The sequence below is a fragment of the Marmota marmota genome, unplaced genomic scaffold, assembly GCF_001458135.2.
Source record: "Marmota marmota marmota unplaced genomic scaffold, marMar, whole genome shotgun sequence".
NCBI lineage: Eukaryota > Metazoa > Chordata > Mammalia > Rodentia > Sciuridae > Marmota > Marmota marmota.
This window is the reverse complement of record NW_025999982.1, coordinates 19,325,449-19,338,737: the sequence shown is the minus strand read 5'-3', so window position 1 is coordinate 19,338,737 and position 13,289 is coordinate 19,325,449. Positions and strand designations below refer to the sequence as shown.

Sequence of the window (13,289 nt, the reverse complement as noted above, 5' to 3'; positions counted from 1 at the left end):
GCTTCTGCTCACCTCCAGCCAGTTGTGAGCACATAGTTGTTATCAACACAGGCTGGCTGAGAGCTTTACTTTTCCCCCCCTGCAGAGAACCGGAAGAAATCTCTAGGTAGAAGTGCTCTGATTTTTAGAGATTATAGCTCATCAGTAGAGCTTGTGCTTAGCCTGCACAAAGTGCTGGGTTCAATACCCAGTACCAAAAAAATAACAAACAAATAAAAGATTTAAAGTAACTGGACATGGTGTTATATATCTGTATTCCTAGCTACTCAAGAAGCTGAGGCAGAAGGATTGCATGTTTGAAACCAGCCTGGGCAATGTAGGGAGACCCTATCAATGGAGAATGGGGGAAGAAAGAAAGGGGGACAGAAGAATTTGGTTTTTAAATGTTGGCAACTAATTTTGAAATTTTGTGAGCAGGCCACCATTATATGGACCAAACCAAAACATCTTCAGGCCAAGACCAGCCCTTGGGCCTTGGGTCTACATTGGGCTTCTCAGCTCCCACCCCAGGAACCAGGCACCACTTTTTCTTATCTAGACAGTGTGGGTGCCATCTTGTTGAACAAGGGGAGGATGTTTGCTTGCTGAATCTAGCTTTCCCTTAGAGAAAGAGAGGTACATTGCACTAGAGAGGTACATTGCCTTGACATTAAGATGAGTTTCCTCTCTGTTTCTGACTCTACCAGCTACTAGTGGAAAGATTTTGATGGCTAATCCATGATCCTGTGGTCCACAGAAGATGCAGCCACAAGTCTTTCCTGGGCCCACCTGCCCCCTGCGGTCACTGGCCAGGCTTTGGCAGAAGTCATACTTTTGGGGCAGCCAACTCAGTTCATTCATTGAAGAGTCAAACTGAAACACAGTGGCAAAAGAGGAAGAAAATTCCATTCCTAGGAAGGAGAGACCATGAGAAAGCATGTCTCAGTCTTAGTGAGCCAGAAAGGACCACCACAATGAGCCAGAAAAGGCCACAGGCAGCACAAGTGTTCAGGAACAAGGCAGAGGCCTGTTGGTCCCATGTCATACTCCAGCCCTGGTAGGCATAATGGATTCTGTTGCTCAGTGCCATATGGTCCAAGGTCAGAGTCATGTTTCTTTTACTCTGTCACTTAAAAATCCTGAGACACCTATATATATTTATTATTTAGTGAATTTTAAAAAATTAGTTGTTTTTTTAGAAACTGTGGTAAAATAGTAGGGCATGCACCTGCAGTCCCATCTCCAAAAGGGAAAAACAAACAAACAAAAGGTAGTAAAATATGCATAACATAAAATTTACCATCTTTTTTTTTTTTTTTTTTTGAGACAAGGTCTTGCTATGTTGCCCAGGCTGGCCTCGAACTCGTGGGCTCAAGTGATTCTCCTGACTACCTCTGAATAACTGGGATTGCAGTCATGTGTCACTGTACCCAGCACAAAATTTACCATCTTAACCATTTAGTATAGTGGCATTAAGGACATTCACAATGTGGTATCATCCATCTCTAGAACTCTCTTCATCTTGTAGAACTGGAACTCCATACCCATTAAACAATAACTCCCTGTTCTACCCTCCTCACAGCCCTTGGAAACCATCATTCTACCTTCTGTCTCAGTCTGATAACACTAGGTGCTTTATACACATAGAATCATATAGTATTTGTCCTCTGTAACTAGGTAAAATTTATTTTTAAATATTTTTCAGAATGTATTTATATGAGAAATATATAACTCTTCGATAAAAATGTATAAAATACAGAAAAACATAAGAAGATAGAAACTACACATGGACCCCACACTCAGCAAAAACTTTAGTTAAAACATTTTGAGGTGAAACACTTTTTTTGTTAGTAGAATGTAGTGTATCTTTCCCATATTATTGATTATTATTCCATTCAACAAGATATTTTAAAAGCTTTATAGTGTTTCTTAATAGGGACTACCACAAACTATATAGTCAACTTCATATTATTGGATATTTAAGTTTCTAGTTTTTATTGTAAACTACAGTGAACATTATTGTAGCTAGATTTTTGTGTTCTTTCATGATTATTTTCACAGGATAAATTCCTACTGCTAGAATTTCTGGGTCAAGTATAATATACTTTTTAAATATTTTAGATGCATTTCCAAAATATCCTGTTATCTAATACTTATGACCCATAAATTCTAAGTTTTTGAGGAATTTCTGTAAACATAAAAGTACATAGGCTTTTCATTTTTTAAAGGTCAGCATGTCAGTTTGTAAATTTATAAAGAGATGTTCAACTATCAAATACTGTGCTGGTATTTTCATTTCATTTCTCCCCCAAGGCAACTTATGTGGAATGCCAGATCATAACTCAACACTAATAATTTGCCATGAGAAAGTGTTGTCCTGGGAACCATATCAGTTGATGTGCACGTGCCCAGGAAGTTCTTTTATCATAGAAAGAGCCTTCTTAGAGAATCAGCAGATAAGTGATAACCTACTACATCTGTCTCACAGTTGAGGTGAGAGGTGTAGGCTGTGTGCTCCAGGACCAGACTAGACCTCTGGGCATGAAGAACTCGTCATCTTGGGAGTGCCCCTGCCCATCTCATCCTGTCTTCATGTGTTTAACTAGTTCTGTGATCAATCCAGACAAGTATTTGTGTGCCTATTGTGGGACAAGCCCTACATGGAAAGCAATTTAAGGGAGAGATAGATAATAAATAAACAGTACATAATTATAATTGCAATAAGGTCATAAAAGAAGTAGAAGTATACAAGGCTGTGTGATTGGTAAAGATGAATGGGTGAGAACAAAAGTGTTTTTGAGAAGCTGACTTTTGAGCTGTGGGGGGTGAAGGAGGGTTGTGCTTGGGGACATAAAGAGGGATCTGGGCAGAAGAAAGCCTTCCTGAAATAGGAATTCACGTGTGTAAAGGCCCTCGCCAGAGGAACAAACACCCAGCGTGTTCTAGTGACTGAACACAGGCCAGTGTGCCTGCAGCCAGCCAGGGTGGGCATTTTTCCAGGGTGGGACTATTGGATTCTGCTTCTGGAATCCTCCTCCAGGCTTGCAGGAGGCCTAGGTAGAGGTATGTTAGAATCCATGCTAGACCAAGGGGGTTTCAGTTACTTTAGAAGGAAAAGATGAAGTATTGTTAGTCTATCTGTTTAAATCTTGCCATTTGGGGCTATTCGAAATATGACAAGAAGATAATCAAGAGAGACAATGAAATCAGAATAGCCTGCTTAATTCTGTTTTGAGCTCCTTAATCACCAACCCAATATGGTAATGTTTGGTTTGTAAGAACTGGAGGAAAGCAGACTTCTCATGGGAAAAAACACTTTACAATAACAGGTCTGTGATTTCTAAAACCCTCCCCCAAAACTTTTTCAGGGCTGGAAGTACTTGGAAATGTCTCCTTTTTTGTCTAACTAGGGTAAATTCTGACTTCTAAGACTTCTTTAAGTCCTGTGTAACTCACTCAACTCAACATTTACAATTGAATTTTAGTAGAGGAGAGACTTTTCATACAAAGTGGTCTGTTGTTTGTAAATGCCTGTCTTCCTTTCTGAGGCTTTCAAGTTCTAAGGAAAAGAGACACAATAGTGACTTTGAGGCATTTTCTTGACTGCCTTGTTTTGCTGTGACTCCCTCTTTTTCTCTACTCTGTTCTTCCAAGCTCTCAGTCTTGGTCTCCTAGAGCTATGTAGCAAGTATGATAAACTGAGTGGCTTCAACAACAGAAATTTATTGTCTCAGACTAGGGAGTCTAGAGGTCTGAGATCAAGGGACCAGCAGGGCCGTGCTCCTCTGAAGGTGCTGGGGAAGGGCCTGTTCCAGGCCTCTCTCTAAGCTTCTGGCAGCTCCCAGCTTGTGGTAGCATGTCAGTCTTCACATGTCGGACTCTGTCCAAATTTCCTGCTCCACTACGGCCTCATCTTAAAGAATTAATCTGCAAAACCCCATTTTCAAATAAAGTCACCATGTGAAGTGTTGGGAGTTAGGACATCAGGTGAATTTTAGAAGGGACGTAATTCAACCCATACCACCAGCTACAAGCTTAGGATTTTGTGGCATTATAATCAGCAAATTAAAATTAAGCTCCAGGGAGAGACAGACACAGAATGGTTATAATGATGCTTGGCATTCTAGTGGAGTTATCACCACATGGGGCTCCTTGTGGTTGTCTTGATGGTCTACAGTGATGAAGCAGGATGGGTTGCTCCTTTTTACCAGAGCCTTGCTCTTCTTATTTTTACTTGCCACCCTGTTAGGGTTGCCAGAATTAGCAAATAAAAATCTAACACTGCCAGTTAAATTTAAATTTCAGATAAATACTAAATACTTTTATTTTTAGTATAAGTATGTCCTGAGTTGTGCATGGGACATAATTACACTAGAAATTTATCCTTTGTTTATCTGAAATTCAAATTTAATGGATTTTTTCTGTCAACCATACACCCTACACAGCTCTTGAAAGGAATAAAATGTCAGGTTTCTGTTCTTACCATTAGAAATTCTTGATCTTTCTTTCTGATTAAAATACCCCAGAGTGTTTGGTATTATGGTAAGAAGTTATATATAGACTATAAAAGGTCAGAAAATAATAGGAGTTTAAGTCTTGCTATAGGCAGACCCAAGGCTTGCTGGCCTCCCTTGTGATAGAGAGCAGGTAAAGGCCCATTAGAGTCAAGCTTATATTTCCATGATTGTTTAGGTTGTACCACTAATATGCTGAGTTGTCTTGGACAAACCATTAATGTCTGGAGTTCCATCCCTCATCTGCAAATGGAGAGCAATGGTCACTGTCTTAACCCCAGGATTTCCTCAAGATAGGAAGCCCGAGGAGTCCTCTTAAGTGCCTGCTACTCAGATTTTCCATAGACCAGCACCATCAGCATGACCTGGAAACTTGTTAGAAATGCAGGCTGTCAGGCCCTATTATAGCAGAATCTACATTTAACAAGATTAACATTAAAGTTTGAGAATTTGGCTATAGGTTACATGAGTGAAAAGCTCCAATTAGGTTTTCAAATAATCCTGAGCTTCTAACCTCAAAAGTAAGATGGGGAGACCCACCAAATGTAGTAATTCATTTGCATCTTTCTGTCCTCTTCCAGTTTTGGTTTTTCTATAAATACTTGTTCTGGCAATGGGTAGAGAGAGGTGGGGAGTAACATTGAGTCGATTTGGTTTCCAGCTAGAGCTGCAGCTCCTTAGGAAGGGAGTTTTGGTAGCTTTGATGTTCTTGGGCCTGCTTGGTGCTGCACACCTAGAACAGAAAGTCTGAGCTGGAGGGATCTCTTCGAGGAAGGGCTTGTTTTGCAGTGATCAGAGGTGACAAGGAACTATCCCCTGGCTCTGTTGATCCCAGTTAGTTTTATCACTTCCATCTGTTTTGTTGCATTTTGCAGCTAAAGATGAAAAGCTTAGGAACCTCCCACACCATAACCTGGTGATTGTTCCCACAGCTGCTTCTAAGATGAGACACACTGCTCTTATAAACCACTCAGACAGATGGTTTTAAGGCCTCATTCAGTCAAAGACCATTGTCCAGAACTCAGTTTCTTATTTCCTTTCCTGGCTGGCAGAAATTAGTGTTGTGCCATATACTTGAAAGATTGGCATCACATATCAAACTGGGCCCCTCTGTGTAAGATGAGCTCATGGGAGACAAGAAAGAGAAGAGACAGGTGGGCAGCAGTGGCTCTGGAGATGGAAACTGAACTTGAATTACAGATGAAGCTACCCATCCTGAACCTGTGGCCCTTAGAACTGAGACTTGAGCCTCATCTAGCCTGGCCTGATACTTTTATAGTCCAGGGAATAGAGGCTCAGTGGTGATTATGTTCCCAAAGATGTACTAGTAAGGGCAGAGGAGGGGCTGGGCTGCCCATAGGCTATGCAGCACCAGAATCCAGGGAAACTTTAGCAAGGCTGGGTATTGGGCATAAGGGGATGCCCACCAATGAGACAGACCTGGCTCTGTCCTCATCCTGTTGTGCCAAACAACCACCAAGATCATCTCTGGCCTCAAGGTTCTGTCTGTATGATTAGGGAGAAAATAAACTAGAGTCACTACCGTGCCTGGCTGTAGGAAGCCTCTACCTAACACAGCTAGCCTGGACTTGATTTTTTTTCCACTAATTAAAATTTACTAGGTGTAACTATTGTGCAGAAAAGTGGACAAATAAGCAGTCTGCTTGATGGATTTCCACAAACGGAACACATCCATGCAACCTGGAGGGGTCCCCTTCCAGCCTAGACTTGATTTTATCCCGTTTCCCATCACATCCTAGAAAATTTATCCCACTGAGGGTGGAGCTTCTAAAGTCTTAAGTGAGCAGAACCCCCCAAGGTGCTATGGCTGTTGGTTAGCCAGCTCCACGCCTGCCTGGGCACTGCCTTTTCTTTCTCCTTTCGCTCTCCCACAGTGCACCCTCTGGCCCAGACTCCACCTCACATCTCTCTTGATTGTCATTGCCCCATTTCTTCTGATCAGATCTTTTCTTCTTTTTAGCCAGGATTTTTTTTTCCCTAAGTACGTGTTCTTGTAATAATTTTTGTCCTCAGCTTAACAACAGGTCTCTTGAAATTGTTATTTTTATACAAGTAATAAAATGCCTAAATTTTAGATTTTTTGTTGTTGTTGCTGCTGCTGCGTGTGATCCTTGAGAGGTTATTTTTCCTGGATGGCTCTCAGTGAGTTTGTTTTTTTAAGCATTCTTTGCATTTGGCAGCCTATTGAATGCATGTGACATGTCTGGGGAGTGTCGTATGAAGCCACAGATTTGTAAACTGCTGTGGGTCTGTGGTCTGTGCCTGGCACCTAGAAATTCTTGTTGTATTTTTTGCCTGAATCCCACAGGGAAGGCTATATCCCTATACAAAGAAATGGTGCCTCCAGAAAATAATGCAGAATTTTAGGGCTTTTCTTACCAAATTCACTTTAACCCCATTCTCTCATCTTTTCCCATCATTATTGTATTCTTATCTTCCTATGGTAGTATAAAATTGGAGAAAATAGATTCTAAACCACAATATGAGTAAAAATGGTAACTGAAAATCTTCCACCTAGATCTTTCATTTTCTGGGCTGTGTGTGTGCGCGCGCGCGTGTGTGTGTGTGTGTGTGTGTGTGTGAGAATTAGGTTCTGATCTCCTTGGCTTGTAGGTGGCTGTCTTCTCCCTGTATCTCTTCACATTGTCATCCTTCTGTGTATCTGTCTCTGTGTCCAAACTTTCAATGTTCTGAGGACACCATTCATATTGTAGGACCCACCCTAACCACCTGATTTTAACTTATTTCTGTAGAGATCCTACCTCCAAATAAGATTACATTCCAGCATTGAAGATTAGGACTTCAACAGGGGTAGGGCATGGACAGGGGTGGGGCATGATTCAGTCATAACAGCACACATTTGTGTGTGTGTGTGTGTGTGTGTGTGTGTGTGTACATGTCTGAGAACCAACATGGTGCTTGTGGTTAAAATGCCAGTGGCCTTATCTTCCAGGTTGGAAGGCCAGACAGGAAGTGGCCAGGCAGAGTGGGGGTCAGAATGCTGCCCTTTTAGGCCACGTGATCCTGAATGTCTAAGCCCTGTCTTCGCTGACACCTTGGGGAGTGTGACAGGCCTTCAAGGCTCAATGAATGTACCTACTGTGTGATTTGAAGGGGTATCAGGAAGCAGAGAGGCCTGGCAGGCAGACAGTGGGTGTGGCTCTTAGCATTGGTGGTCCTGGCCCCACCCTACAAGCTTCAGATCCTACAGGCACAGTTCTGCTTGTCTCTGAGCCACAGCTGCCATGTCAGTAAACAGGGATAATATGAAGGATTACTGTGAGGAGTAAATGATGTCAGTCACCAGACATGCTCAGTGTAGTGCTTGGCCAATAAATGGCTTACAACTGTCCTTTGTATTATTTATTCTACATGAGTACCCAGATAGGTTTTTTTCCCCCTGGTTATTGTACAGTGACTGTTCTGTTCCTTCATCTTCCGATTCTTTCTGTGGAAATGGTCATAATGGTTTCATTTATTTGTACAGAACTTTACAGTTTTTAAGTCAGTTGTCTATTTTATTTTTATAGCTTTGTGAAGAAAGGGTAGTTTGTTTTATTTCTGTTGTCTAGAAGAGGTTTTATTCCTGTTGTCTAGAGTCAGAGAGACCTTAGTATTGTTCCCATCCTGGCCGTATGAGCAATCACTGCTCAAATCCTTCCAGGAATTCTTATCTGCCTTCAAGTACTGCTTTGTGCAACTGAAAGTACATATTTTTTATTTTCCACTTTTTCTTTTTTTTTTCTTTTTTCTTTTTGGAGGGGCATGGGGAATACTAAGGATTGATCCCAGGATGCTTTATCCCTGAGCTCCATCCCCAGCTCTTTTAAAATTTTTAATTTTAACACAGGGTCTTGCTAAGTTCTTAGGGCCTCCCTAAGTTGCTGAGGCTGACTTCTAACTTGTGGTCCTCCTGCCTCAGCATCCAGCATCTCTGGGATTACATGGGTGGGCCGCCTGCCCAGCTTCTCTTTTCTTATATGAAGGGTGGAATACAATACGTTCTCTTCTGTACATTGCTTTTTTTCCACTAAATAATATATCTTAGATATCATTTTGTATCGATATGTGACTCAGTGACATGCATGTATTTGTAGGAGTACAGCATGCTGCATTTTCACATATGTCCACACTCATGGTCTAGACCAAAGTGAAGCTTTCTCATGCCCCTTCCAGCAAATACTGCCTCCCAGGGGAGTCTCCATTCTCAGTCCCCTGGTTAGTTTTACCTGTTCTTCATTTCATTTCTCTCTGGTTCTTTTTGTTAATAGAGTTATTCTTTAATTTTAGTTGGGTCAGAATCACTTGAAGGTATTTTTAAAAATGAATTCCTGGGCCCTTTACTCTGAGTTTGGTTGGTCAGAAACTGGGATTGGGCCCCAAGAATGTGCATTTCTAAGCTCACAGATGATTCTGATGCTGTGGCCACACTTTGAGTAGCTGTGGTACATTACAGGTTAAATATGCCTCACCCTAAATGCTTAAGAAGTGTTTTGGGTTTCAGCTATTTGGGGATTTTTGGAATATTTGCATATTTGTGAAGAGAGGTCTTGGCATGGGACCCATGTGTGAACACAAATTCATTTATGTTTCATATATACCTTATTCACCTAGCCCGAAGGTAACTTTATACAGTATTTTTAGTGTGCTTGCATTTTGACTGCAATCTGTCACATAAATTTGGTTGTGCAGTTTTCTATTTGTACTACATGTCGTTGGTGCTCAAAAGATTTTGGATGTTGGATTATCAGATCAGAATGCCCAACCTGTGTATCTGAATCTTATTTACTAGTTTCTTCTAGATGAAGACAACCTGGATTGCTTTTATTAGTTTACTGTTAAAAATAATTCTGTAGTGCATCACCTTGTGCGTGTGTCATTTTTATTGTGGCAAGTATGAGCTCTAGGATGTGTTCCCAGAAGTTGAATTGCTGCTTTGAGGGTTGATACATTTCTAATCTCAACAGAAATTGCCAAATTACTCTCCAAAGAGGTAGTACTATTTTGCATTCCCTTAACAGCCGTGTGTAAGATGCTTCCCCACAGTCTCAGCAAGAGTGTATTTGCAAGCTTTGGGTTTTTGCCAATCTGATAGGTGTGAAATGGTATCTCAGGTATTTGCATTTCTCTTCTATGTAAGGCTGAGCATGTTTTTCAGTGGGTAAGAGCCATTTGTGTTTCCTTTCTCTCTGAATTTTCTGTTCATATCTTTTGTCTACTTTTTACCTGCTGATTTTTTATCTTTTTATCCTTATTCTAGGACCTTTTTACATATTAGCAAGATTAGCCTTTTAGTTCTGATCTGAATTGTAAATATTTTCCCCGGGTGATCATTTGCCTTTTTTATTTTTGTGTATGTGCTGGGAATCAAACTCAGGGCTTTGGGTATGCTAAGCAAGTGCTATATCTCTGAGCTGCACCCCAAACCTCTCAATTTTGCTTATGGTGAATTTTTTCATATCTAAGTTCTGGATTTATATATAGTATAAAAGATTTGAAATAATGTGAACAGAGTTATTTTACACATCAGATTTACAGGGATTAGAAAACAAACTGGGAGAGAAAGAAGGGCCCAGGGAATACTGTGATGCTCTTTAAGTAACCAGTTCTTCAGACAAAGGAAGAAAGCTTGTTGGCAGCTGCCAAGACTCTAATGAGTTTTGAAAAGCAGATGGGACTGCAGCAACACATGGGCAGCAGCCCAAGTGAGGAGGAGGAGGTCAGAGACTGCACAGCAGTGTTCAGACAGGGTGGGAAACGTGAAGAGAGGCAGGAGACACTGCTTACAGGTGAAGTAAGGAATATAGGAAAGTTCCTATTTGTTTTAGGAAACAAAACAGGGTCAGAGAGGTCACAGAGGTCATTAAAACAGCCAAGGTTTGCTGACTGTTTAGATCTCTTTTAATCTGTGGTCAATGACAAGCAGAGCAAGTGTCATTTTTGATGGGTCATGGGATGGCCCATCTACAGGGCAAGATCACTACTGAAGGTTTTCTCTTTCAAAGCTAATTAATTCTACACTAGTGCATATTGATATATTCCAGGGGATATGTAGATAGAAGACTTATAGAATATTGCTGTTGGAAAGGTGTTGGGTCATTTAGGCTGTCCACAGATTTGTGGCCTGTGGTCAGAGCTGGCCTGCATATGTGTTTTCTTTAGCCAATTTAGTGTTGGCTCATATATTGTTTTTTAAAATTTTTTAGTCAGTCACCAACATTTTAAAATAAGATGATTCTTGTAAAGATCTCTCTTTGCTTTTGAAATATCAGGAATCTGCCCACACTGGGCTATATCTGTCTCTCAGCCATAATGGCTGAGAAGCAGCTTCCCCACCAGTTCCCTCACCCCCATGGACACACATGCAAGAGTTTTCCGCAGTCACCACTGATCTCTGTTGTGTCTCTGACACTGAGGCTACCTGTCATTTGCCATTTATCTCAATTTTAGCTGTGTGTTTCTCTTAGAAAGGTTTAAAAGAAAGTAGATTTTTAAAAAATACTTGTTTCTCTCTCAGAGTGGAGATGTAAAAGATATACCAAGAAGATGATACATTTAAAGAAGAATAGTTAAAAGCATATTTCTGTATGGAAGTGAAGGATATTGCCTGCTTCCTACAATGGGTCTCCACATTGAATGACAACTGGACCACTTTGCCCGTATGTTACCCACCCACCTGACCCCTGTAGTCATTTTTCTGTGGCTCATCATCAGTTAGATCCCTTTCTGGTCTGATAGCCCAGAGACATGCCAAAACTACTTTTCTAAAAAATGATGAAAGGTTACTGCCAAACCATTGCCATTCTTTATGAGACTCTGTAGACAGTGTAATTTGTAAGTACCAGGTAATCTTATCTGAGTAATGAGAGCCATTTTATAAGGATTGGTGAACAACCAAAACCTTTTATAATAAAAGTTTAAATCATTAGTTATCACTTTGTTTAAAGGAAGTTCCAATGCCTATTGTTCTCTAGAAAGCAGAAGGAGTCCAACCAATTTCCTTTGCTACTCTGATCAAAAATAGGAAGATAGTAAGTCAGAAAGCAGTTGAGGTGATTTGTATGAGTCAGAGCATTGCTTTTGAGAATTTGGGTCTGACACTGTTTGTTATGAGTATAGGAGAATGAGTTCAAAGGAGCAGCGTATTAGCAGCAATGAAGCCCTGGAGGAGGTTCAAGGGTTCTGTTGACCTTGATATGGCCTTTGGAGGCTGGGCTGAAGCACTGGAAACCAAGAGCTACTAAATGAACCATATCCTTAAGTCTCTGAATTTTCTGAACTCTGTTACCTCATCCACTTTCTTTGTCCATCTCATGAGATGGTTAATGAGTATCAAAGAAGATAATGCATTCTGAAGAACTCTGAGATCAAAAATTGAGGGTACCGAATACAGTTAAAATTCCAGAAGGAAGTTGAGAATCATTCCCTGAAGCCAGGCCATCTGCTGGTCCTTTTGATTTTGTCACCCAGATCTATCCAACGAATTTGTCTCTATAGTTCTGCCACCCTCCTAGGGCAGGACACCCCTTCTGTCTCCCCATCTCCAGGAATTCTTGCCCTTGCCCCTGACCGCTGCCCACTTCCACCCTTGCCACTAACTCAGGCTTCATATGGCAGGAGGGGGATCTTTGTAAATGAGGAACTGAAATCCTCCAGGAACTTTTCATTAACTTTATGACACAATCCATGCATCGATCGTAGTGTGATCTATAAGTGGCCCTTTGTGATTCCTAACCTCTGCAGGCCCCCAGCCTCCCCCAACCCAGCCTTGGGTTCACTTCAGAGCACTTATCACACCTGTTGCTAGTTTTCGCTTGTGTTTTTAAAACTGTGGTAAAATACACATAAATTTTACCATCTTTGCCATTTTTAAGTGTGCAGTTCAGTGATGTTAAGTACACTCACATGGTTGTGAAATGAATCTCCAAAGCTGGGTTCGTCTTGGAAAATGGAAACTCTCTTATTCATCAAACAGTGACTCCTCATTCCCTCCTCAGCCCCTGCACCCATCAACACTTCTCCATGAATTTGACTACTCTGGGAACCTCCTACCAGTGGAATTGTAATATTAGTCTTTTTGTGACTAACTTGTTTCACTTAGCATGATATCCTCAAGTTTCATCCCATATTGGAGCTTGTGACAGAATTTCTTTCCATTCTGAGGCTGAATAACATTCTAGTGTTATTTGTACGCCACATTCGTCTGCCCATTCATCTATTGATAGACACTTGAGCTGCTTCCAGCTTCTTTCTGTTGATAGCAGTGCTGTGTGTGAGGATATACAAATACTTCATTAAGCTCTTGCTTTCAGTTCTTTTGAGTTTATGTTCAAAGTATGATTTCCAGATCATATAGTAGTTCTATTTTTAATTTTTTGAGGAACTACTGTTCTCTTTTCTATAGTGACAACATCATTTTACATTCCTACCAACAAGCACAAGTGTTCTAATTTCTCCACATCCTCACCAATACTTTTTTTATGATAGCCACTCTAGTAGGTCTGAGGTGATTTTTATGTGCATTTCCATAATGGTCAGCGATGTTAAGCATCCTTTTATGTACTTGTTAGCCATTCATATGTCTTCTTTGGAAAAATGTCAATTCAAGTTCTTTGCCTATTTTTCAAATTGAGTTGGTTTTTGTTGTTGTTGATGCTGAGCTGAATTTCTTTAGCCACTTTTTAAAAATGTTTTTATTAATATATTATAGTTGTACGTAATTTGGGGGTTCATTTTGAACTGGGATTGCATTTTTCCTGTCTTCCTCATAAAGGA

General features: G+C 40.7%; 1 protein-coding gene across 1 annotated transcript in view; it reads left to right on the top strand.

Annotated features, from left to right (window-relative positions):
- The window catches only part of Tram2 (translocation associated membrane protein 2), a 76,175-nt gene that overhangs the window by 40,883 nt on the left and 22,003 nt on the right, over nucleotides 1–13,289 (top strand). The window lies entirely within an intron of this gene.